The sequence below is a fragment of the Elaeis guineensis genome, chromosome 9 (genome assembly GCF_000442705.2).
Source record: "Elaeis guineensis isolate ETL-2024a chromosome 9, EG11, whole genome shotgun sequence".
In the NCBI taxonomy this organism is placed as follows: Eukaryota; Viridiplantae; Streptophyta; class Magnoliopsida; order Arecales; family Arecaceae; genus Elaeis; species Elaeis guineensis.
Window position 1 is genome coordinate 10,306,158 of NC_026001.2, and position 25,200 is coordinate 10,331,357.

A 25,200-nucleotide genomic window follows, 5' to 3' on the forward strand; every position below is an offset into this window, starting at 1 on the left:
ATTCACGGAATAGGAGGCGGCGGGAATCGGAATGAATCAGATTCCACTTTAAACCCGATAAATTTATCCGAATCCTGAGTTCTTTCACTGCTGAGCTCTTGTCGGAGCTGAATCCGACCCAGTAGTATTACCGGGTCCAGCTTTGGAATCCAAACCCACCCTTTTTTTTTTCCCCCTTTTTTGCCCATTTCTTGATTCCCTAGAAGACGGCATCAAAGGAGAGAAATATCTTAGTAGAAGCCAGAAAGCAGCTAGGTCACTTTCTTCTTTTCTCCCTTCTCTCCCGTTTCTCTTGTTCTTTCTCTTCTCTTTTTGTTCTTCATTAGCTTTCTTTTCTCCTGGGGAAGAAAAGAAGACCAGCTTGCAGAAATAAGGTGCTTTTTTTTTTTGATACATAGAAATAATATGTTTATGTTGAGATGTTTTAGTATCTATAGATAAGTTTTTGGTTTTGTTAGAGCACTACTACCCAAGTCGTACCAACCCATCGCCCCTCACCAATCGTGAGGTATTGTCCGCTCTGGAACGGGCCAGGCCTTTGACCCGGTTAACACCCCGCCCCTCACGGTTTTGCCCCGCAAAAGGCGCCTCACGTGGGAGAGGGAGGCTGGCAATACTTAAGCAGTAGCCTCTTTTGTAAACTTCCGGTATGGAACTTTCGGGCTCGAAGCCCCCGATGCCCCCCACAACAGAAGCCCCCCTGCAAAGGAGGCTACTGCGCGGACGGGGGACGGGTTCCCACAGACGGCGCCACTGTTAGAGCACTACTACCCAAGTCGTACCAACCCATCGCCCCTCACCAATCGTGAGGTATTGTCCGTTCTGGAACGGGGCCCAGGCCTTTGACCCGGTTAACACCCCGCCCCTCACGGTTTTGCCCCGCAAAAGGCGCCTCACGTGGGAGAGGGAGGCTGGCAATACTTAAGCAGTAGCCTCTTTTTAAACTTCCGGTATGGGACTTTCGGGCTCGAAGCCCCCGATGCCCGCCCACAACAGGTTTGATTGGTTTCGGGTCTTGTTGTTATAAAATGAAGTTAAAAAAACTCTGATATTAAGTTACTCTTCCTTTCTTATTTCAATACTTGAACTTTAATGGAGATGGTTGTTTTTTGTGCTTTCTCACTTTTTTTTTTCCTAATACTCTCTTTTTTTCTTTTTTTTTTCTGTTAGGAATCAATGGCTTGTGCTGCTTACAATATCGCGAGCTCACTGAGATTTCCAGATTCCAGACTAGCAAAAGCATTCCACAAGAATCATCTTTTCGGTGGCCTGAATTCATCAATTTCCTTTGTTGGCTACCAGAAATGGAGATGGAGTGATCTTTCATTGTCACATATTGGAGAATCCCCTGTGTCGCCTCGTTGGAGCTTCATCACCAGGGCGTCGAATGGCTCCAATGGGGATTCGCAGGGAACTGCCTTCTCTGGCAATGGCAACGGCAGTGCCAAGGTGGCTGGTGAGAAACTGGGACCTTAGTTCATAAGTATTTCTGTTATATAGAAAGAAAAATCCTTTTGTGATCATCAGCAATAGAAGTTTGTACACATGTGCGATTTATGGGTATAGGTTAGTGACAGGAATATTTGAGCTAATGTTCCAATGATTTTGTCCAAATTTTAGTGTTTCAAAACACAACTTTTGGGAAACGTCTGATGCATGCATTTCATATTTAATTTAAAATAAACTTAATTTGATTTCATATAGATATAAATACGAGTACATAATCAAACAGTGTGTTCTAAATCCATGTCATAAGGGATTCTGGAGACCATATGCTTGAAGAGGTTTGGGGTTTGGGGTTTATCTCTGCCTTGGGTAGGACATTTATGAGGGAAATTTGATGCTTTGGTGGCTTGGCATCTTCCTTTTATTATAGTCTGAGCAATCAGCATATCAAAATAGAGCTTGTGAGAGACATTGTCTGAAGGTTCTTCTTTGCTGCCCTATAATCTGCAGGGTATGTGAAATACCTTGGTTATACTTGCTGAGATTACTGGAGTAGGTGTTTTATTTCTTGGGAACCTTTTCCCTAAGTGGTGAAAAAGGGAGTACTGGAGAAGAAGATTCTTTTTTCTTGTGTTGTTGTGGTAATGGAAAAGCGGTATTTTGTGCTGTATGTACCATGCCATGCTAGTGCTTGGCATGCACTGGCAGGGCAGCATGCCAAATTTTGACTTATAGCTGGTAGTGTTGGATGCTGGTAAGTCACTGGCTTCTTATATATTTTGTGTGCGTACCATGCCATGCCAACCAGGACTTAAATCAGTGCCTAAAAGTCTTAATTCTGTTGGATTAAGGATGGTGATATTTGAAAATATGCTTTTGTTGGAGTTGGAGAGTTCAAATGGGCGATTTTTGGGGGGAGGGTACAGGTAAAATGTGATTAGAGTAGTGTTCTTGGATGATAGCTGGTTTTAAAATGAATGTTTAGATTAATCGAAGGTTTGGTGTGGTTTTCTGCTACTGTGGCTGTGACTAGATCTGAGCTATTTTATTGACCTTGAATGTGACTGTTGTTATTCTTGCTTACCTTTGTTTTTGAAATTATGGAATGCAAAGATGCAGATCATGGCTTTCCTTCATTTCTTCTTCTTTCTTTGAATTGATCGTATTATTGGGTTGTTAAGATCCCTGGTAAATAACACTGTTGATGCGAGTGGCAAACTGAACTTACATACTAAATATTGAGAGTTAAACCTCAAATCTTCAAAATGCAGTTTGTATGACCGGGGCATATGAATGTTTGAAATATGATGTCTATGTAGTCTTTCTAGCCTTGCGATTATGAAATATCTTTACTGCATATTTGTTCTTGTCCAATGAATTATTATTGGTATAACAATCATCCTCTTTAATTTCTTTGTTGTGATCCAATGAATTGTTATCGGTACAAGGATCACCCTTTCCTTTCTTCATTGGGAGAAAGTTATTTCTAATTGCATATTTCTTATTGTAGAAGAGAGGGTAGTGGTTCTGGTCATTGGTGGTGGAGGAAGGGAGCATGCACTTTGCTATGCCTTGAAGCAGTCTCCATCCTGTGATGCAGTTTTTTGTGCCCCTGGTAATGCAGGGATTGGTCAATCTGGGGATGCCACCTGCATATCAGACCTAAATATTTCTGACAGTGCAGCTGTGATATCCTTTTGTGACATGTGGGGAGTTGGCCTGGTGGTAATTGGTCCAGAAGCTCCCTTAGTTGCTGGCCTTGCGAATGACCTCATTAAGGCTGGGATCCCAACCTTTGGCCCATCAGCAGAGGCTGCAGCATTGGAGGGATCAAAGGACTTCATGAAGAAGTTGTGCGACAAATATGGCATCCCTACAGCAAAGGTATGTTTTCATGTTTTCAATTTCAAGTGTTCTGAAGTGATTACTAATCTTTTGTACACTTCTTGTTAATTCCATATGATGTGGGAATGCACTGCTCTTGGGGTGGAAAGTATGCATGGCGAATTTTGATTAATAATTTGAATCCCATGGGATAGGGCCATCCTGAATTTTCTATGGAACAGAATGCATCGCATCATACGCTTGGGACAGTGGACATCTCATCCCATCCCTCTCCCAGTCCTGCCCTATCCTGTCCCGACACTCGGGACAGTGCCTACCTTGACACTCAGGATGGCAGGATGCCCCAACATCCTTCTGGGCCTTAAAATCCTTGATTTTGATTACTTCAAGTCCTTCAAATGGGACGTGTTTGATTCACTGGTCAAGTGAAGTTAGGCTTGCACATATAAATCAACAATAGATGAGCAGAACTTCTTAATAAGAATTCCAACATCCATTCCATCCACCCCATCACTGTGCATTCCTCCTCTTCTTAATTTATTCTTGTTAGTTGTGATCTTCTCTCTCTCCTCCCCCGTACCCAGATATAAAAGTAAAGGTGGGATTGAACCTTGGTCTCTTGTATCAATGCAAGAGACTTTACTAACTAGCTAGTTGGCAGTCACTAGTCATTTACTTGTTTGAAAATAGTCATTTACTTCTTTTTGCATATTCAAAGTAGGAAATTATTACTGTTTGTTTTTGTTTCGGTTTGTCTTCGTTCCTTTATTTGAGTTTTTGTTTCTGTTTCTTTACTTGTTGTTTAATGACTATTAGTGAGTCATATAGAAAAATTGAAATAACTGAGTGACACTCTGTCACATGAGTTTCTCGATCAAACATTTACTTTCTGCACTTCTTTGAAGCTTCAATTTACTAATTTTGTACGATAATGCATGTTTATTCATGCAGTATCGAACCTTTACAAATCCTTCTGATGCAAAACGATATGTCAAGGAGCAAGGAGCACCTATTGTTGTGAAGGCTGATGGATTGGCTGCTGGGAAGGGAGTCATTGTTGCCATGACTTTAGAGGAGGCATATGAAGCTATAGACTTGATGCTGGTTAATGGTGCTTTTGGATCTGCTGGTTCCCGAGTCATTATTGAAGAATGCCTAGAGGGTGAAGAAGCTTCTTTCTTTGCTCTGGTCGATGGTGAGACTGCCTTATCGCTTGAATCTGCACAGGACCATAAAAGAGTGGGTGATGGAGATACTGGCCCAATACAGGTGGAATGGGTGCATATTCTCCTGCACCGGTACTAACAAAAGAACTTCAGTCTGTTGTCATGGAATCAATAATCCTCCCAACAGTGAAGGGGATGGCAGCTGAAGGGTGCAAATTTGTTGGTGTGTTGTATGCTGGGCTTATGATTGAGAAAAAATCTGGGCTACCTAAGCTCATTGAGTACAATGTCCGCTTTGGAGATCCTGAATGCCAGGTCAGTAACCGTTCTGTTACTTTGTCAGCATCGAACACTGCTTATTAAGTTCATATAATCTGCATATTTGGCCACAATGGAAAATATGATAATGCAGAAGAAAATTGATATAAATATCCTAAAGGGCCCGGTTCTAGTTGCCTCTTAGGATGAAATATTCCATGCCATTAGCTGGGTTTGTTCGGACTGGTCATATTGTTGTATATTGGTCCAATTTTGTAATGTTATGGCTTGTAGAGAAATTCTAAGATTGGATTATTGTGTACTTGCATGGACAACATCACATGATTAATTAATTTATAGTTCTACAAATTTGATGTAATTTGATTCTCATTATATCGGCATCATGTCTATGTTCAATTTTATTTTATCCGTGATCACAAATACTGATGCATGAACTCCCCTTCTGAACTTTAATTGACAGGTTCTGATGATGCGGTTGGAGTCCGATCTGGCACAGGTTCTGCTTGCAGCATCTAGGGGAGAGTTGGGCAAGGTGTCACTGAGTTGGTCACCTGGGCCGGCTATGGTGGTTGTGATGGCTGGTCAAGGTTATCCAGGTGCCTATGAGAAGGGCACTGTGATAAGAAACCTAGAAGAAGCAGGGCTGATTTCTCCAATGGTTAAGATATTTCATGCTGGGACAGCTCTGGACTCGGATGGCAATTTCATTGCCTCTGGGGGTCGTGTGCTTGGGGTAACTGCGAAGGGAAAAGACATAGAAGAAGCTAGAGCAAGGGCTTATGATGCAGTTGAAGCAATTGACTGGCCTGAAGGATTCTATCGGCATGATATCGGCTGGAGAGCACTTAAACGCATGCCACTGGCAAGTTACTAATAAGGCAGACTTTTTGTAAACATTGTGACTCACTAGCTTATCATGGCAAAACAAATCATGAAAACTTCTACCAGGAGCATATTACATGAAGAAACGGAGAAAGAGGGAGTGAGGCTTGCAAAAATAAGCTGTGAAATGCTTGTGGAAGCTGATAACAAGGAAAGTTAGTTTGTTGATGTAGCCTTTTGCCTTGGTGTGGTTCATGCTTAGCTTGTTCTAAAGAGGTGCATCAATCTAATAGACCTGCAGCTTGATGATTTTTCTTGCCGGTTGATCTGAGGCGGGGTGAAGAAGGCTAATTCGCGAGGCAGAAATGAGAAACAATAAATGGAAGAGCTAACAGGCTTTATAATAGATGAGGTTGCACATAATGGTGTGGTTGAGTCAGATCGGGTAATAGTTAATTGTGTCATGTTTGTATATGCTTATCGGGTGGTAATCGAGTCGGATCATAAATGGATCAGATCAATATAGATCAGATCAGAAAATCATCAACTTAAATTCGATCTGTTTATTAACGGGTCAAAAATTTAAATTTGTATCCAATTTATTTATTAAAAAATAATTCGATTCGATTTATTTAATTTATTTATTAAATAAATTAAATTAGTTAAATGGGTTAAACAAGTTAAATGAGTTAAACAGGTTAAACAGGTCAGGTTAAATGGGTCAGAAATGGATTAAATAGATTTTAAATAGGTTAAATGAATTTTAAATGAGTTAAACAGATAAACATGTCAGATTAAATGGATCAGAAATAGATTAAATAGATTAAATAAGTTATCTGATTCAATCTGATCTGAATATTAAACGGATTAAAAAGATCAGATATCTAAAATTCAAATCTGATCTAATTATTAAATAGATTAAATAGATTGATTTATTTATGATTTAAATTTATTTAATCACAATCTAAATTTATTTATGACGGATCGAACATGGATCGAATTGATAGATTATGTCATATTTTGTCATCCTTAATATGGATAACAAACTTGTGCTATGGTATAAAAATGCTGCCTTACCATCAGTTATCGTATCAATTATTATTACTTGTGTTTTAGTTTTAATTTTAATCCTCTTAATTCTTGCAAGGGTTCACAAGTGGTTTATTTTAAATTGGCATATTTTGAGTGCTCAAAATTTGAATCTTGCCCATTAGAATTAGAGAGGTCAAGATTTGCAAATTGGTATTGGAATCCGTGTCAATCGTCGATGGTATGGATCGGTATGAATTCGTATCGAATCAGAATGATACGAAAAGGAAGTGACTAGGAGGAAAAGAGAGGGAAAAAAAAATAAAAGAAAAAGAGAAAAGATGTCGGAGAGATCATCGGATGACCTCCGATGGTTTGTTATGATCGTCGGCTATTGCACTTCACGCCTGTGAAGCCACAGACGTCAAAAAGGGTTGATGTTCCTATTTTATGATTTTTTTTTTAAAAAAAATTATGAAGTTAGTAATGGATTTGCTGATTTTACTTACGTGAAATCGGTAATGGATTTGCTTCATTATTTTTTATTTTTTTAAAAAAAATAAAAAGTGAAGTGGGTAAATCAATTGTCAGCTTCACTATTCATTAGCATTTTTAAAAAAAAACGTGATAAAGAGATGAAGAAGCAGGGGCAATTGCCTCTGTTTCACAGTTGTGCTTTGTCCGTGTAGTTTTCGCTGCTCGATGGCTGCAGTGGTCATCCAAAAAACTTCGATAGCTCTCCACCAGCTGCGTCTCCCTTAGGTACGTCGCTTCTCCTCTATCTCCCTTATTCGTTTTAAAATCTTAGTTGGCGACACCAAGCCATGGAGGCTTCAGTAGCCCTCCAATGGCTACATGGGCCACCGTCGACCTCCGACGATATCGTATTCTCTCTCTCTCCTCCTCTCTTTTTTCCTCTCTTTTCCTCTCTTTCTCTCTCCTTCCTTTGGTGTATCATTCTTCTCGGTCTCTCCCTCCTTTGGTATATCATTCTTCTCGATCAAGCTATCCTGATTCTCTTTTGGTCCAGCTTGATATGGGTATATCTGTCTGCTCGGATTGGTACAAAATTTATCGAAAAAAATAATTTTATATCTTTGAATATTACATTTTAAAGTATCTACCATAATTGTATTCTTGTGCTGTGTCCTAAAAGGGATTGTTGCATGTGATATGTTTTAATGTGGTAAATGGTGGTGAAATTGAATGTGCTTCTTTTTTTGTTGAGTCAACAAAGTCGTCTTTTCTATATTTATGGCATCTTTATCACAAATGAAACATGTATCATTTCTTATTCTTAGCTTCATGGCCTCCGCTTGTTCATGTCACATATAATATATAATTTTGAGGGAAAGAGGGGGTTATATGCAGAGAAACTCTGTTATGATGCCTTAATGGGTTTGGTGTTTTTGATGTTCAATATTGCTTTTGGAAAACATTTTGTAGGATTATTACATACACAACAAGAAACTGAGAATGGAACAATTTCCAGGTTTCTTTCATTTCTTATGCCACCAAAATATCGCATAGATTGCATGCCAGATACAACTCCAAAACAAGCAAGCAAAGTTACAACCTTGACCTTGCCTGCATGTGGTAAGAAACAAGATAGCTTAGATAACAGCCTATGAGAAGTTTTTCTTTTGAAGGGCCAGGATTGAACCATAAAGATCTAATATTTTAATCACATCTATCCATGTATTGCATGATAACTATAACTAAACAGAGTCTTCACGTGTACTCTGATTCATTCAATCACCTAGATGATCATCATGATTAAGATGTTAAGGCTTATCATTATGTATGTTATCTGAAAAAAGATTTTTTTTTTTTTTTTGGATGTAAATGGAGGAAAGAAAACCTTCCTCTTGAGTAAAGTGTAAACTAGAAGATAAGCGTAGGAGGGGAGAGATTAAGTACATGAAACTCGTTCCTTATCTTTAGGATGAGACGTCCCTTCTTCCTCTTTTCCATGCACAAATTAAATCACAGCCGAAAGTTTGATAAAGCCAGACCCTTGAGTTTCTTTCTAACCAAATTTGCTAGCATAAAACAAGAACAGCTGGTCCCAAGCACGAAGAAAAGATAGAGTAAACTTCCTTGTGATGCCAAGAAGTCGAAAATATAATTCTTAAGGTGCGTTTGGATAATCCAATAAGATTGGGGTGCTGTATTCATGAATTGAGTGACGTGTTCAAGCATGACTCATATCACCTCAACATCTTTCGATTTGAATCGTTGAAAATAAAATTTATAATTTTTTTTAAAAAAATATATCTACATATGTTAGGGTACCAATAAAGTGTTAACCATATCCTTCGACTAACCGAAGAATTATTTAAAAAATTTATTTTATCACATGTATTTTGGATCATCAACAAAAAGTCAAAGCAAAATTAGCTTTTTCTCATATGAAATTGTAAACATTATCGGTTGATTAACAATGATTAATATTATTTTTTTTTTTAATACAAAATTTTTGCAACCAAATTTGGATAATAATAATTTTTTTTCAACAATAATCGACATCATAATTTTTAATGGATGGTCCAAGTAAAGTGTCTAACCGAAGTAAAAGCTAACAAAACAACTTTCTTGGGTACGCGAAAGCAGTTAAACTACTGTTAAGCACGAGGGTCACGATTCCTGGGAAGTTGAACCGGATCCAACACGCCCGGAGCCGGCTTGGAGAGTTTAGTGCCAGAGAACCACAAAAGCACCCATCCAGCGACCCCCAACACTCGTGGGTCCTACTGATGGTTACACAGTGACGCCACGGCCACACAGACCTGAAGTTCCAATTTTGGGGCTTGTAATAACGGTGTCTTAGAAAGCCACTGCCTCACGATGTCAGCTTTTTGCCCAACGCAATAAAGCCGTGGCGCAAAAATTGATGCAAGCGGCTTTGAAAATCACGTAAATTACTTAATTACCCCTACTATTAACTACTATTACTTTCATATTCTTCCTATCTTAAGAGAATATTCCCCTCCAATGGATAGATCCCCACTTTAACCCAAAATGGACGGTGGATTAAGAGAGGATCGGTTAGACATTTGCATAACGACATAATGGGAAAAAAAAATCTTCTAATAGATTTTTAAAACTGCTTAAGGCGCTTAGCCGGCAAGTCTTCTAACCCCTACTTTTGGGTATTTTTCTTACTAAATTTTTGGTCATTAATGGAGGAGGTCCAGGCTCGTGATCACGAACTGCCCTCAACTTTTTATCGTTCTCTCTTTGTTTGTCTCATCTCAAGGTATTCCATGATCTTTTTATATTTTTTTCATTTATTTGGCTTGAATTTATGGAGTTTCGTGACTAATATGCGAAGCTGTAGCGAGGTTTCTGGATGAATTTTCTTGGATTATATTGTCTTTTTGCGTTGGAATTTCGATTAATTATTGGATTGAAATTATATGGTTTCTAACTGATTCTTGAATCTGTTCTTCTAAATATCCGCACTTGACACAAGGTTTTGCACAGGATTCGAAGCTTTTGAAATTTATAGCGAATTTGTTGCATTCCTTTGTCTTGATAAGATTAGATAAATTGGGCTGGATTCTGGTGGTTTTTTCTTTTTTTTTGGGTGGGGGGGCTTGTTTGGTTTTACAACTATCTGAGCTTTCATGTGGACATCTTTTAAATAATTCAGGGAGCTTTTATGTTATGATCATGAGATAAATTTTGGAGTCTTTGAAGAATTCTTGAAAGTTTTTGCTTTGCTTTGGAATCGAAGAATATTCTATGTCTTCATCTGTTGAGGAATCATGATGGTAGATTCAATCAAAAGCCTTTGGGTTACGGCGACTCAATGGATTCTTTCCTTGAGTGCTATTGCAGCAGGAGGGCTAGGTCTCTTTCTCATTGCTGCTTCGCAATTTCTTGTTTCGGATCCAATAATTTGACATTTCATGACTATCTTCTTGGAGTTGGGCATTTAAGGGTGAGAGATGTTAGTTTAGTGTCAGCAAATGTACTGGGGTTTCGAATCAAGGGCAGGAAGGTCTTGAAGACAGGAATGGAGACCTGGTTAATTATCGGTCTGAATTGCTGAATGGCCCAGCATTTGCTCCTCTGACTTCTTTGGATGAGACACAAGAAGCAAGAATTGCTAATAGTTCTGTTTATTCTGATGAGATTAATCCGAGAACGCATAATGACACACCAGCTTCTTTACATTTGAAATTGGCTGATCCACCTCTCCTTTCATCTGTGAAGTTTGGGAAGGCTGCTTGGAGTAGGTTTTTTTTTTTTCTCTTCTTTCTCTTTCCCCTTCTTCCTCTCTTTTGGCTTGAAAGAGGCCTTGTTCGATGAATTTAGTTCATAATTGAAGGCAATCTTATCATAATTCAGTTTCTCTTGCAGTTTATATGAGTCCTGTTAGGATTTGACGTCTCGAGATTCAGCCCACATTGAGCCTACAGCGAGGTTCGCGGCGAAAAATGGAGTCCAACGAGACCAAGATCACCTGAAACGGAGCTCGGATGGAGGAGATACGAGCTTTTGAAGTCAGCACGAGAATCGAGGCGGCGGAGGACCGCCGGCGACCGGCGGCGGGCGGCAGTGGCGCGCGGGATGCGCGACCCAGGCCCAGCCGGGCGCGCGCAAGCCCACGCGCAGGCGCGGGCCGGCCCAGACCCTGCCGGCCCTGCTGGCCCTTTGCCCCGGTCCACCGTGGACCGGGCGGTCCATGGAGAGGCCTGTGGACCGCGTGGGTGTTACCCACGCGTTTCTCGCCGTCCACGACACTATTTCGTGGACCGGAGCGCGATCCGACGGCCCAGATGGCTCCCGATCTTGATCCGACGGTCTAGGACGTGATTTGGATTGATTAAGGAGTCCTAATCATGATCTAAGTAGTGATTAAGGTCTATAAAAGCTCCTGTGACGAACAGAGAGGCAGTGGGTTGGTTTTCTCGCGCCGTACGAACCCGAGAAGAGAGAGAGAGGCGAGAGCGCGATGAAAGAAGGAGCAGGAGGCTCCTGGACAGTGGTCGCCAGGCTTTTCAGGGGTTCAGGGGGGTCTCCAAGAGAGAGAACTTTTGTGAGGGGAACTTCAGGTGAGAGAGAATTGGGTGTACAAGGGTTGAGGGTGAGGTCTCCTCTTGTAAAATTTTTTTTTCATAGTGAAGTTTTCATGTCCCATGGAGGCGAGCCCTTTTGTGGCTGATCCACGTATTTTGATTGTTTTTTCTTTTATTTTGTTTCTTCTATCTTCCTGCTGCATCGCGTGGTACTGAAAGAATCTTGGGAGGTGGTGTCCTGACCAGACATCCATCCAATAAATCCACGTTATGTGATGTTCTAATGATTATGTTCGTTACTAATTGATGTGTTAATTCCTCTACATTTTCTATTTAATTTTAACACTTTTTAAGATTGGACAAAGATGAAATGCATTATGTTACTAAAGATGACATAATGATTATACAAGAATCTTAAGGGCATAAGAATCACAAAATGGAATACAGCTAAATCAGTGGGATAATTTTTGCCAAAAAACCAAGGTAAGGATGCCTTGATGATAGTGTTGCTCTATAAATCTCCAGCACCGCTCTGTAGAACATGTCACCACTGATTGTTTGCAGGTCCCAACGGTGCATCATTTTGATGGTCTTAAAAGATTCGCCTTCCACCGTCCTCAAAAAAAAAAAAATTTCACCTTTCGCATTGTAGGGATATTGTGTGGATACATCTTGGAATGAGATGGTTCTTTTTTCTGGGAAGTGCGGTCAGGGTTAGTGTTGATGTCACAGTTATAGATTGAAGCCACGTGACACAGGAACCGCAAAAGTGCACAATATGACAAGAAGTATGAGGTTTTCTAAAGGGAAATGCATCGCCTTGTGTGAACTAAAGATTTCATTTTGATAGAATATGACTGCAACAATAGTTGCCAAAAAGTGGGTTGGATTCATCAGAAGCATGTATTGGTGTCACACCCCTGATCCGAGATTTTGAATCGAGGGTCATGGCAACCACCGCATACTCATAGAAAATTCTTCTCATAAGCATGCAAGGCATCTTATCATACTATCCTAAAACAACAGCGGAATAATTAGTCAACAATTAAAATCTAAAATATAATGGTCTAAATTTTTTTTTTCTTTAATATCTCAATAAATTCAACAACAATTCAAAAGCTTTGCATCAAATTCAATAAGCCTTTCAACCTAAAATAAAAGTACGAAGATTCTGCTTCTGATCACTCTTCTATTCATATCTTGTATCATCTTAATTCCTCAACATCTGTAAAAACAGTAAAATAAGAGGTAATGAGCTAGACAGCCCAGTAAGCAACGATCACTTCTCAACAGATTTCATCAGGCATATAAGTAAATAATCATTTATAGAAAATAAGCATATAGAGTTCATCAATTCGAAATCAATTTCAATTATGTAATATAATTCATGCCAAATTCATTTCTTTTTCAAAATTTCAAGTTTCTTTCAAGATTTCAATTTCTTTTGTTCTTCAATTTCTTTTCGTCAACCATGAGCTATGACCATATTTTCCCTATGGCAGGATCATAATACCGCGTATCTGCTTGCGGTATGCTGCGAATCATCTGGCAGCCATGTCCTTTGGAACCACTGGTCTCGCTGGCGGTTTGTCGCTGGTCTCTCTGGAGACATATCGCTGGTCTCGCTGGCGACATAAATCCTCAGGACAATCAATTGCCAACATATATGCCCCCATTGGCGGGGTCCTTTATATAGTCAGGTTGTCAATTCATAATGTTTCTTATATCATAATTCTTCATAAATCATATTTCATATTCTAATTTCGATAATAAAACATATAATCATGTAATATCAAAATCAATCAATATAATGCATCACGAAATCAATATGTTCAATCATGCTTCATCATAACATTTCAAATAAGATATTTTCATAGCAAAATACCATTCATCCAATTCATGCATCGTTTTACAAATCATGTCAGAAAAATACATTATAATTTGCCGATAAATCTAGAAAAAGTGAAACATTACTTACCTCGAACGCACTCCAATAAATCCACATAATTCTATAAATTTTCTTCCAAAAAATTTTGTTCGTAGATCATATCGCAATATTTCATGATCAAACATCCACAATCCTATACAGAATCAATTTCAATAATTAGAAAAAATACGAATACCATATTTCAACGATTTAGATTGGGTCCGACCATCTAATTTTATCTAATCAAAATCTAATTAGGACCTAAATGATCCAAAGTTTGACTATCAGATCAAATCGGATTCGAAGTGATAGGACCGAGATTTCTTCATCGATTTCATAAAATCAAGTAGAGAGAGACAATCAGAGGAGAGAGAATTCATGAGGTATAATTCAAATTGATCAGGTGACACAATCCAACATTACGATTGATCCAATATCTTGATTGATGAAATCAACATGATCAAATCAAGTCATGACTAGATCGGGATCATGGATGATCAAATCTAAAGATTCATGGTCTGATCAAGGTGGGTGCCAGTACGCTGTCTGACAATCATGGATCAGGGTTGTTCATTAGAATCAGATCAGACTTATTAAAAAAAATTCTTCATTCACTAACCTTTTTTTAGAGAGAGAATCAATCAAGAGAGAGAAATTTTAGAGAGAAAAAATTTTAGAGAGAGAAAACTCATCTTGAATTCTTCAGACAATATGATTCAACAAATTCTGATCGATCAGATCAAATCATGCTAAAATTATCATGTGGATAATTAAATAAGATCATGAGAAATAAAATCTAAAAATACCTGATCTGATCAAAGTGGATGTCGGTGTATCGTCCGACGATCACAGATCAAAAATCCATTACGAGAATCATTTAAATTCATCATCATTCTTCTCAAAATTCTAAAAATCTTAGGAGAGAGAAATAATCTAGAGAGATGATTTTAGAGAGAGAAAGTCCAATTCTAGATAGAGAAAATACTAGTTCGGGCTGAAGAGAGAGAGGGAAGAGAGAGAAATTCTCTTTCCCATATTTTATTATTTATATCATTATTTATTAATTAATTTAATGATTTTTCTTTTTTTTCTCTCTCTCTTTTTTTTTTTTCTTCACAGAAGAGAGAGGAGAAAATCTTATTTATTATTATTATATTATTATCATTTTATTTTTCATCTTTCTTCTTTTTTTTTTCTTTTCCTTTTTCTTTTCTTTTTCTTTTTCTTTTCTTTTCCTTCTTTTTCTTTTCCTTCTTCTTCTTCTTTCTTCTTCTTCTTTTCTTCTTTCCCGTGGGCTTCTTTTGGGCTGAAACAGGGGACCTTGAGGTCCCCTCGTTGGGTGGCCGGTTGGTGGCGCAGCCGGCGTGGGGCGGCCGTTGGCAGGAGGGGGTGACTCGCCGATAAGAAGAGGGCCAAACCGGTGGTCGGCGGTGACCACCGGCGACGGCAAAACGGCAAAAAAAAAAAATTCTTCCGCAACAAAATCCGACGACTCCGGTCGCCGGCGAGCGTGCACATCGGCACGAGAAGAAAGGGGGAGAAGAGAGGAAGAGGAGGAGGCTTACCTCCATCGCCGGCGAAGCTTTTCCGGCGAGAAATTGGACGGCACAGCGACGGGTCTCCATGAGGAATTTCCGACGATTGCCGCCGTTTTGCCCCAGAATTTCTCGATGAGAGGAGAGAGGAGGGTTCTCCTCAAATAGAGCCGGAGGGAACTCATCTCCGACTCTGATTGGGAGCCGACGAGAGGAGGAAGAAGATTTATTTTTTTTTTTTTTTTTCGTTTGGGCTGGCTGGGTTATCACATTCTTCCCTCTAAAAGAAATTTCATCCTCGAAATTTTTCTTGCTTGAGTCTTCATATTTTCTTACTTGAATCTCATCCTCAAATATTTCAATATTCTAATTCTTGATATAAATTCATTCTTAAATTATTTCATAAGACAAAAGTCGGTACATCAAACATCGATCTAAAATGGAACCATTCATTTTCTTATTTATCAAAATCAACATCTCAAAGATTTTCAATGTTTCAAGATTTCGAATTTATGATCTCATTTCTTATAAAAATCATATTCAATATCTCACGACTCAAATTAAAATCAAATCTATCTCTTATGAATAGAAAAAGGTCAATATCTCTATTCTTGCATAAGAACTTCATTCATCATCATTCATTTATTTATTTATTTTTTTAAATATTAATCACTCTTAATTTCAATCCATCATAAGATACGAAAATATACTTTTATGAATCATTTGATGACATCCTAATCAATCAAAATTCAAAAATATTTTCTCTTATTAGTACTTTCAAAGGTTGAAGATTTATCATTTCAATCTCATTCTCGAACTTTTGATATTTTAATTCTCGATACAACTTCATCATTGAGTCATTTCATAAAGATCAATATCACCATTGTTGATTGAATCAATATCACTATTTCTAGTCATCGAAATTTTCTTACTCAAACCCTCAAACTCTTAAATATTCTAATTCTTGAAGCAGATTTTTATCATTAAGTCATTCCATAATAAAAATCAATAACTCAAAAATTGATCTAAATCAAAACTATATTTTTTTTATAACCAAAATCAATGTCTCTATTCTAAGTAAGTATATCAATTTTTTTATCTAAACATTAACAACTCTTAATTCATCGATTCATTATCAAACTAAATTATAAATAACTCCAATCTATCTTTTGTAGAAAATCGTCAATATCAATAGATAACCTCAATCTTTTCTATTCAGTCAGAAAAATAAAAATGATCAAAAGAATTCAAACTTCAAATTTTATTATACCCTAGAGATAAATATTTGAGTATAATAATCTAAGATCAAAATCATCATCCGATAAACGACCTCAAATTCTTCCTAATAAATAAAGAATTATAAAATTTAATTTTAGAATAGAAAAAATTTTTAAATATTCTAAATCTAAAATCAAAAATCAAAGTTCCACTCATCCTAGAATTATGATGCTAAATATTTTTTTTTGTAGCATAGTAGGTGAAGCACTACTTTTTAAAAAAAATCACATTAGGATATCCAAAATAACTCAAATAAAATATTATTCTTTCTAATATCAATAAATTTTTTGTATCAAACAATATCATCTATCATAATTTTTGACTCAAAGAATCAACATTCCTGACTTACTCAAAGTAATCCAGATTACATGCTTCCGCTGCGCACTCTGATCTAACAATCAAAATTTCTTAGGTTCACCAAAAAGTTTGATCAAATTATTTCTTTACCTTATCAATAGAAAAGATCTAAAATTTTAAATTTCAATTGAAGTCAAATATTAACTTTCGATTTTCATTCATACTTTTACTGGTGTACAATAATCTTGATTAACCCTTGAGTCCAATATCATATTTAAACCATCATATAGATTTACTATAATCAATATGAATCAAATCTTAATTCTCATATCAATTCAATTCGATAATTTTCAAACCAAAAATCTTTATAAGTCAAATCAACGAGAAAATCCTTCGATGCTCCACCAAATTTGGACATAATCTGAATATATATGAATTTCAAATCATTATTATTATTATTATTATTATTTAAAATTTCTATCATCAGGATCTTCAATATCTATCAAATATCTTTCATAACAATCATACAAGCTTCAAAAATCAAATCTCTATTTAATAGTAGATTCAATTAGAGACCTCGTTAACAAAAGCAAAGGAACTCCATATCAATTCCTAAATCCAAATTTCTAAATTGTAAATTCACATGGATCCCTTAATCTGAAATAAATATAAATAAGATCTTTTATCTTAATCTAAATATATCAATTTTTTCATTAACAACCTCAACAATAATATCAGAAAATCTCTTGATCAACTTAGATACGAAATCTTTAAATTGAAATTTCATACACATCATATAGTCTCCAAAAGACATAATAAGATCCATTATCTAGATCTAAGGATGATGATTAAAGATTCTAGTACGATAAATATTCTACAACCTCAAAATCAATTTCATCAATAAAAAATAGGCTTCTTTGCAATATCTCCAAATACGCCTTCATCCTAATATGCCACTTTATATATGATCCACATACCAAGTTCACTTTCGATAAATATTCCAATCAAGCACCATAAAAAAAAAAATTTCTTAGCCCATTCTGGAACAACATTTTATCGTCAAATCTTTATCTTGCCAATAATAGTCAACTTCTCAACTAGAAGTAATATCATAGTATTATTTTCACATCGAATTTAAACTTACGATTCATTTGAATAACCAATGATCAAATTAATAACCACAATGCATAATAAAATTTTATGTCAATCTTTTTGTGATTACTTTCGATCAAGATCTAACTAATCATATCATGATCTATAGATTATCCATCATATTTCAAACTCCATATGTCATAATCTCTTGCGATCCTTTTATACATAATCTCAATATTTAATCAAAAATTTTAAATATTTCTCCCACTACAATCATCAAAGATCTACACTGTAATGTCCCTGGTGTCTATCCACTTACACCCATTCTATATCTAATTCTATGTTTCATAATTCATCCACTTATGCTCTGATACCACTATAATTATCACGCCCCCGATCCGAGATTTTGAATCGAGGGTCATGGCAACCGCCGCATACTCATAGAAAACTCTTCCCATAAGCATGCAAGGCATCTTATCATACTATCCTAAAACAACAGCGGAATAATTAGTCAACAATTAAAATCTAAAATATAATGATCTAAATTTTTTTTTCTTTAATATCTCAATAAATTCAACAACAATTCAAAGGCTTTGCATCAAATTCAATAAGCCTTTCAACCTAAAATAAAAGTACGAAGATTCTGCTTCTGATCACTCTTCTATTCATATCTTGTATCATCTTAATTCTCAACATCTGTAAAAACAGTAAAATAAGAGGTAATGAGCTAGACAGCCCAGTAAGCAATGATCACTTCTCAACAGATTTCATCAGGCATATAAGTAAATAATCATTTATAGAAAATAAGCATATAGAGTTCATCAATTCGAAATCAATTTCAATTATGCAATATAATTCATGCCAAATTCATTTCTTTTTCGAAATTTCAAGTTTCTTTCAAGATTTCAATTTCTTTTGTTCTTCAATTTCTTTTCGTCAACCATGAGCTATGACCACATTTTTCCTGTGGCAGGGTCATAATACCGCGTATCTGCTTGCGGTAGGCTGCGAATCATCTGGCAGCCATGTCCTTTGGAACCGCTGGTCTCGCTGGCGGTTTGTCGCTGGTCTCTCTGGCGACATGTCGCTGGTCTCGCTGGCGACATAAACCTCAGACAATCAATTGCCAACGTATATGCCCCCATTGGCGGGTCCTTTACATAGTCAGGTTGTCAATTCATAATGTTTCTTATATCATAATTCTTCATAAATCATATTTCATATTCTAATTTCGATAATAAAACATATAATCATGTAATATCGAAATCAATCAATATAATACATCACGAAATCAATATGTTCAATCATGCTTCATCATAACATTTCAAATAAGATATTTTCATAGCAAAATACCATTCATCCAATTCATGCATCGTTTCACAAATCATGTCAGAAAAATACATTATAATTTGCCGATAAATCTAAAAAAAGTGAAACATTACTTACCTCGAACGCACTCCAATAAATCCACATAATTCTATAAATTTTCTTTCAAAAAATTTGTTCGTAGATCATATCGCAATATTTCATGATCAAACATCCACAATCCTATACAGAATCAATTTCAATAATTAGAAAGAATACGAATACCATATTTCAACGTTTAGATTGGGTCCGATCATCTAATTTTATCTAATCAAAATCTAATTAGGACCTAAATGATCCAAAGTTTGACTATCAGATCAAATCGGATTCGAAGTGATAGGACCGAGGTTTCTTCATCGATTTCATAAAATCAAGTAGAGAGAGACAATCAGAGGAGAGAGAATTCATGAGGTATAATTCGAATTGATCAGGTGACACAATCCAATATTACGATTGATCCAATATCTTGATTGGTGAAATCAACATGATCAAATCAAGTCATGACTAGATCGGGATCATGGATGATCAAATCTAAAGATTCATGGTCTGATCAAGGTGGGTGCCAGTACGCTGTCTGACAATCATGGATCAGGATTCTTCATTAGAATCAGATCAGACTTATTAAAAAAATTTCTTCATTCACTAACCTTTTTTTAGAGAGAGAATCAATCAAGAGAGAGAAAATTCTAGAGAGAGAAAATTCTAGAGAGAGAAAATTCATCTTGAATTCTTCAGACAATATGATTCAACAAATTCTGATCGATCAGATCAAATCATGCTAAAATTATCATGTGGATAATTAAATAAGATCATGAGAAATAAAATCTAAAAATATCTGATCTGATCAAAGTGGATGTCGGTGTATCGTCCGACGATCACAGATCAAAAATTCATTACGAGAATCATTTAAATTCATCATCATTCTTCTCAAAATTTTAAAAATCTTAGGAGAGAGAAATAATCTAGAGAGAGGATTCTAGAGAGAGAAAGTAGAGAGAGAAAGTCCAATTCTAGAGAGAGAAAATACTAGTTCAGGCTGAAGAGAGAGAGAAGAGAGAGAAACTCTCTTTCTCACATTTTATTATTTATATCATTATTTATTAATTAATTTAATAATTTTTCTTTTCTTTTCTTTTCTCTCTCTTTTTTTTTCTCTTTTTTTTCCTTCACGGAAGAGAGAGGAGAAAATCTTATTTATTATTATTATATTATTATCATTTTATTTTTCGTCTTTCTTCTTTTTTTTTTTCCTTTTCTTTTTCTTTTCTTTTTCTTTTTCTTTTCTTTTCCTTCTTTTTCTTTTCTTTTTCTTTTCTTTTCCTTCTTCTTCTTCTTTCTTCTTCTTTTCTTCTTTCCCGTGGGCTTCTTTTGGGCTGAAATAGGAGACCTTGAGGTCCCCTCGTTGGGTGGCCGGCCAGCGGCGCAGCTGGCATGGGGCGGCCATCGGCAGGAGGGGGTGACTCGCCGATAAGAAGAGGGCCAAACCGGTGGTCGGCGGTGACCACCGACGACGGCAAAACGGCAAAAAAAAAAAATTCTTCCACAACAAAATCGGCACGGGAAGGAAGGGGGAGAAGAGAGGAAGAGGAGGAGGCTTACCTCCGTCGCCGGCGAAGCTTTTCCGGCGAGAAATTGGACGACACAGCGACGGGTCTCCGTGAGGAATTTCCGGCGATTGCCGCCGTTTTGCCCCGGGATTTCTCGATGAGAGGAGAGAGGAGGGTTCTCCTCCTTAAATAGAGCCGGAGGGAACTCATCTCCGACTCTGATTGGGAGCCGACGAGAGGAGGAGAAGACTCCCTCCCCTGTTATCTTTTTTTTTTTTTTTTTTTTTCATTTGGGCTGGCTGGGTTATCCCAATTGGACTAGCAAAAAATCCAGCACAAGCATGGTGTCCTTCATGGAAGATTTTTCATGGACTACAAGGTTTTGGAATATATGTAAATCTGGCCATAAAGCATGAGGTGTATGACAAGTCTTGTGCTGTATGATGCTTCTGGAATTCCTTCTGAATTCTCAAACTACATATGGGACCAGTGTCCACTCAATTCATCTACTGCAGTCCCCACTCCAATTTATATGGCCATCTTCCTGTACCTCTGTTCCTTGACATTTAGTACAGGACTTTAATACTTATTTTTGTTTTCGATGTCTAGGAAGTCGTGATCTGTACCATGGGAAATGGATCTATTATGCTGCTGGCCCACTGTATACAAACAGCATATGCCCTATCTTGACATAGACACAGAATTGCCAAGGTAATGGAAGACCAGATAAGGAACATGAGAACTGGAGATGGAAACCTGATCAGTGTGACCTTCCCAGGTTTGATGCCAGGAAATTCTTGGAGCTATTGAGGGGGCAAGAAACTGGGTTTTGTTGGTGATTCTGTTGCGCGAAATCAGATGGAGTCCATTTCTTTGCATTCTATGGCTGGCAAGTTCTCTTTATCTACTTTGTCATAAACAATCAAAAATTCATTTAAGTCAATTATAACACATTGCATTGAGTCCTTATTTCTTAACTCTCTACTTCACGCATATGTGTTGGTAAATGTTAAGATGTTATTTCATTTCCATTGTTTTTTATTATGTTTATTGTGATCTTGGAGCTGCAAATCCATGCAATTTTACTAGAGATGGGTGAGTGGCTGTAAAAGACATGCAGTTAACTTTTGTGTCTGTAAATGGAGAAACAAAAAAGTAGACCTCAAGCCAGCCATTATCTAACAAATCCATGTACTAGGCTGCACAAAATTCGCTTTTTTGATTCTTTCTCTTCATTAAAGTGCATTTAAATTTGACCAACACATGATCTCAGAATTGAGACTGTCCTTGTCAGCCAAATGAGCCGCGGGCTCAAGGCAAAATCCAAATAGCTCATTCTTTTACTGGCAAATTTTTTTTCTCCTGTGACTGTATAGCCATGTATCATCTTATATTACTGTTTTCCATGCTCTTCTTTATGACATTTCTTTAACTTGTTAAGAAGATTCTCTGGTTATATATGGTCTTGATTGGGTTAGAGACTCCAAAATCATACGAGTATCATTCATTGCACAAGCTGGTGATTATCTGAATGTGTGGTTACTCCAATCATGGCTCCTGAATTCTTTGTTGACATCAGAATCCAGTGTCGGATGCGAGTGTTTGATTGCACGACAAATCATTTGTTATGGCATTTGCTTATATCTACACTTCCATGCAGTAGTATGATCCTGTGATTATGCCTCACCGACCGGCTGTTCCTACATCCCTATCATAATCCTGTTTGAATTGCAGTTGAATGCTGCCAGTGCTTAAACTTTTAGTTTAGCAGTAAAACTTTGATGTATTAAACTTGTATATATCTTTAATTAACTTATTACTTCTGATCACACAGGTAGAAACTCCCACAAACCGAGGCAACCGTCGGATGCAGCGGTGGATCTTCAGATCCACCTCGACAACCATCATCTGCATATGGTCTTCATGGCTTGTCCATAAGACCTCTAAGCCCTTCCAATTTGCGTCTCAAGGGGTTGTCAAGGTCCATCTGGATGTCCCTGACGAGGCTTTCATGGAAATATCTCCCACAGTTCAATGTCCTGGTTATCTCCTCAGGCCATTGGTTTGGCAAGAAATCTGTCTACAGCCTGAACAACTCGATTGTCGGGGGACAACTTTGGCATCCAAAGAGAATTGCACACAAGATGCCAATCAATAATTTGGAGGCATTAGGTATATCCACTGAGGCAGCTCTAACCGACATTGCTGGTCATCCAAATTACTCTGGCCTAACTATACTCCGTTCATACTCCCCCCGACCATTATGAGGGTGGTCAATGGAATAGTGGTGGTTCCTGCACTGGAAAGGTTAGGCCTGCTAGTGCATTGGTCAGGAATGGATTTACTGATGCAATGCATGAGAAGCAGGCCACAAGTTTTAATAAGAGCAGCTGAAAAGGTGAGGAGTGGTTCAAGGATGAGGCTGATGGATAGCACAGAGGCATTTGGATACAGGCATGATGGGCACCCTGGACCACACCGGAGCCCTAACCTGAACAAAGTGACAACAAGAGGTCCAGATGGCAGGCCACCGCAGCAGGACCGTCTGCATTGATGCATACCGGGGCCAGTCGATACGTGGAATGAAATCCTATTTGAAATCTTAAGGAGAGAATTTAGTGGGCTTCAAGACTGATATTATGTTGTTTAGTTTCTCTGTCAAGCTCGCATTAGCACACATTTTTTCTTGATGATATACTGTGAAGAGAGTACCAGCAGTGGAAGCATCGGAAATTGATGTAAAAAGAGATGTAAATAGATGGATAAGATGTCAAATTATTTAGTGTGGCAATTAATTTATTGATTTATCATTGTAGGCTATGCATTAAGCATAGTGAATTGGAGACTGAAAGTCTGTACAACTTAAATAAACCTTATTAAACACCGATGAACTTTGTAAGAAGGTTTGTACTCCATAACATTACAGTAGTATAGACTCTATAATTTGCCATTTTAATTATAAATCCCATGTTTCTGTTCACTCAAAGAATTTTTTCAATGTTTCTGTTGATAACTTCGGTCTTCAGGTCCTCTGTGTCCTTCAGTGATGGGGCTACAATCAGTCACCAGAAGCAGTTACTGTGTTTCACTATACTTTGGGACAAAATAGGGTCAATATCTTTGTAATTGCAGAATGGTACAGTGTGCTCTTCTTTTATTCACACCTCATTGTACATTATGTTTATATTAATACATTTATTAGTGGCATTGCCTCTATTCACATCAAAAAAAAAAAAGAAAAGAAAAGAAAAGAAAGAAAGCAAGAAAAATGCTTGGCGGCAAACCCTGGAAACAAAAACATCTCCATCATCATTTGTATGTGGATATTGGTGCTTCACACCACAACAGTACAACATTGGCATATTTTTTGGAGCTACTTTTTTTTTTTTTTTTTTTGGTTACCATAACTACATGCTATATCATTACTCCGGAAAAAAATTGTATGTGTTTAAAGGGTAAGATTGACCAATGACAACCCTTTCATATAATAAATTTTATTAAAAATAAAATTTTCATGTACTCGGGTCTACTACTTGACCACCTTCCTTCAACTCTCACAAAAACTAGATTAGCACCAACCTGCAGTTGAACTTGATGTGGGCAACTGCAAGCGTTGCATAGCTAATAAATATCCGCCATCTATTTGAGATTGTAAGGACTCTATTGCTAGAGCTCTAGAGCATTTGCACTTTGATAGGCGAAAATAGTAGCATCATGGTCATTCCACTCTAGATGGTGCAAGGATATTGATTCTTACCTCCATACAAGATTTAAGTAGTAAAACTTGCAGTGGAAAATTACAATTATCATTGCGCAAGCATGGGAATCAACATATTTGAACGGTTCAAACTTGAAACTTGAGTATGATACTTACAATTTTGTTTTACTTCATGCATCAATCATTTCATGGAACGGTTAGCCTAATAAAAATAATAAAATTCGGTAATTATTTATTCAAATACTAGTGAATATTTCTCCACTGCATTATGCAACCTTAAGATGGTCCTATTTATGCACCATGTGGCTTTGCTTACAGCGGGCAAGACATTTTGGTCTGCAGAATAATGGATGCATGCTTGCCATTAATGAAATATGGTGGCTCTTTGCTTACTAGCTCAAGATAGTACAACACATCCAATACTTTATGGTGACACTCCAAGGCTGTAGTCTTATGCATGATAGATCATAGATCTGAATAATTAATATTAGGATGAACATGTACTCAAAGCAACTTTTTCCAATCCATCCAAGCTTTGCCTAAATTAAAGAGACATTTGCAAGAATAAATTATTAAAAAAATAGCAATTCATTCAAAGTTGAATCTTAGGATGAGCTTTCTTCCATCACCTTTTTTGGTCTCTCCAATGGAAGGGGTAAAAGAAAACTCTTATAAATGTAGGAAACTTAACCACTCCCGCTGCCAAACCCCACACCATCAAGTTTACAACTAGCCCTCCAAACTAGTTGCATCCATGCCTAAACCGGTGGAAACATAGTTTAGAACATTTCTTTGTTGGATAAATTAATGAAGGCATAAGCTGTACA

At 37.2% G+C, this 25,200-nt stretch overlaps 2 pseudogenes; both read left to right on the top strand.

Moving 5' to 3' along the window:
- The first annotated feature begins 141 nt into the window (after positions 1-141).
- Positions 142-5,875, top strand: LOC140850764 (phosphoribosylamine--glycine ligase-like; annotated as a pseudogene).
- Positions 5,876-12,296: 6,421 nt separating this feature from the next.
- LOC105051894 (protein YLS7-like) lies at positions 12,297-23,558 on the top strand (annotated as a pseudogene).
- Positions 23,559-25,200: the final 1,642 nt, after the last annotated feature.